This window comes from Chrysochloris asiatica, unplaced genomic scaffold, assembly GCF_000296735.1.
Source record: "Chrysochloris asiatica unplaced genomic scaffold, ChrAsi1.0 scaffold00017, whole genome shotgun sequence".
In the NCBI taxonomy this organism is placed as follows: domain Eukaryota; kingdom Metazoa; phylum Chordata; class Mammalia; order Afrosoricida; family Chrysochloridae; genus Chrysochloris; species Chrysochloris asiatica.
In genome coordinates, this window is record NW_006408535.1 from 21134490 (window position 1) to 21137234 (window position 2745).

The window sequence follows — 2745 nt, forward strand, 5'->3', positions numbered from 1 at the left end:
CAGAGAAAAAGAGGAAGACCCCCAAGGAGATGGATTGGCCAAGTGGCAGCATCAATGGACTCAAGCCTGACAACAGTGTTGAGGTTGGCCCAGGATCAGGCCATTTTTCATTCTGCTGTGTATAAGGTCGCTATGGGTCAGTACTGACTTGATGGCACATAACAGCAACAACAATTGCTAGACTAAAAGAGCACTCCCAACTATGTGTTATCTACAAGTGATGCAGTATAACTATAATGTCACAATTTTTTTAAGTAAAAGGATAGAAGAGAGTACAAAACGTACATAAGTAAAAGAAAACATCGGACTATTCATATTAGATAAACTGAATATCAAGAAAAAATAAATACTACTATATGTGGAAAGGCTAAATTTGTCTCAGAAAAACATAACAAACATAAATAGTGCACATCTTACTACAGAAATTCACACTACCTAAAAACCTCTCACTGATTTGAAGGCAAAATAGGAAATGCAACAATCACAGTTGAAAAAATTTAATATACTTCCTGAATTGTTTCAATCTCATTAGGTGCTATTGTCCTAAAAGCTCTTTCACATAAACTTTCATCCAAAAAAACCCTGAAAACAAACAGATCTAAAAGATTGTAAAATAATCTGTTTCTATTTTACACATATCAGTTCTTATAAACATGTAAACATAAACAGACATGCATTCAAAGGGTGACATTTTACAGATTTTGTTATTACAGTAAAAAATTATTTAGATCAATTGCATCTTCCTTTCCTTTTCAGTTTGTTTAATCTAAATAAGAATGGTATTTTAATTGAATTACCTCTGGCCTGTGAGACAACATGGAAAAAATTGGTCAATACATTTAAAAACTTGTGATATTTTTTGGAGGCTTCATGATATTTTGTGGGGCCTTCCTCAAGATTATAACAGCAAAAGGTCTGAGTGTCAGCAAGAAAATGACCATCCTCACTGGTCTATCTATTCAAGTCCCTGGAGCAGATCTTTCTTAAAAAATTGAAGAAGAGAATTTTTTAAGTCTTTCAAAAAAGGTGAAGCTGAGGACTTAGAGCTTGATGGAGGATTAAACAGGGAGGCCATGCAGACCTCAGCCAGTAATAGCACAGAACACCAGAGGAAGCAGATTCAGGGTATGGTCCTAGAATTCTGAACTACAAATAAAGGAATATTTAGAAGGATCGAAGGCTTTCTGCTAGTGGATTTGTAGCCGTAGTAAGAAGCATGGTGTTTTCTGATCTTGCAGCTGCTGGCTGGACCCAGAGCAGCCATCTTGGGCATGATGGGGCTGATACAAGAGCAGGGGAGTGCCCATCACAGGGGTCTAGCTGATCTTCAGAGAAAAAGGTGTGAACATTTTTTTTCTGTTCATTTGTCTCTGTCTGTACACCTTTACTACGATGACTAGATGGGGTACCTGAGCAAGTGGATACTCTCCCCACCCCAAGAGGTTTGTATTACACATGTGCACAGATTTTCTCAGCAAAGACCACTGGACCCAGAATTAAAGAATGGGGAGGAGTCAACAGGAAGAGCTTAAAATGGAAGGGTCTCCCAGAACAGCTCAAGCCAGCCCTGGGCTGTTTCTCACTAGTGGAAACACCTCAGCTGGCTTGAGGAGATAGAGAGAGACAGAAAAATAAGGAAAGAAGCCAACAATTAAATGAGTTATGTCATAAGGCAGAATGGTAACATCTTGAAATTTCTCAGGCGACTTTTAAAAAGCAAGAAGCCAAGAGAGGGCCATTAAAGTCTTATGCATATTTTACTATGGATTTCTTTTCCTTTTTTATTGGTAATTATAGACTTTAGTGTTCAATCTGTTTTATTATTATTATTATGGTTTTGTTTTTGTTTTTTGGTGCACCTTTTACCTGTGGGAATTCTTTCTCTCCCCATATTACCCAAGAAGAGACAGTAATTGTGGTCATTAGCCAAGCTACAATTGTTGTTGTTGTTGTTGTTGCTGTTGCTGTTATGTGCTGTGGAATCGGTTCCGACTCATAGCGACCCTCTACAGGGTTTTCAAGGCTGTAAATCTTTACAGGAGCAGAAAACCTCATCTTTCTCTCACAGAATAGCTGGTAATTTCAAATGGCTGACCTTGTAGTTCGCTTCCCAATTTGTAGCCACAACGTTAAAATCCCACCATCCATGCAAAAGTCAGTACAAGCTGCTATACACCAGATAGACAGCCAAAACTTGCTAAAATTACTCTGAGTTGAGTAATAAGAGAAGTGAAAAAGGAAGCTCATTTCCTGATCACATCTACCTGCAGGCAATCAAAAAGCTTAATAATACACCAACATACACTCATCTAATCATTTAAAATACATCTAATTGTTGTAAATACCAAAAAAATAAAAATGAAGATCTCAGACATGTCCAGAAAAAAATAAAGTAATTAAGACACATGAGCTGGAGGTAGACCTAGACTTCCCGTTGAAAGGAGGGCAGGCTTTGGATCTGCCTGAGTAGGAATTCAGAAAAATGATATTAAGGTGTATCCTAATGCTCCACAGAGGGGTTGAGAAAAATAAGGAAGACATCAGGAATATGCTGCAGAAATAGTTAAATAAGATAGAAATAGCATTGGAAACCATTCAAAACCTGCAAAAAGAAGCACAAAGGATTAATAATGAAATATCAGAAATAGACAATACATTGTAAGGAAAGAAGAGTATAATTGAAGAGATGGAAGCTTGAACCAGTGAGCTTGAAGACAAATCTCTCAATACTGCTAAGATAGAAGA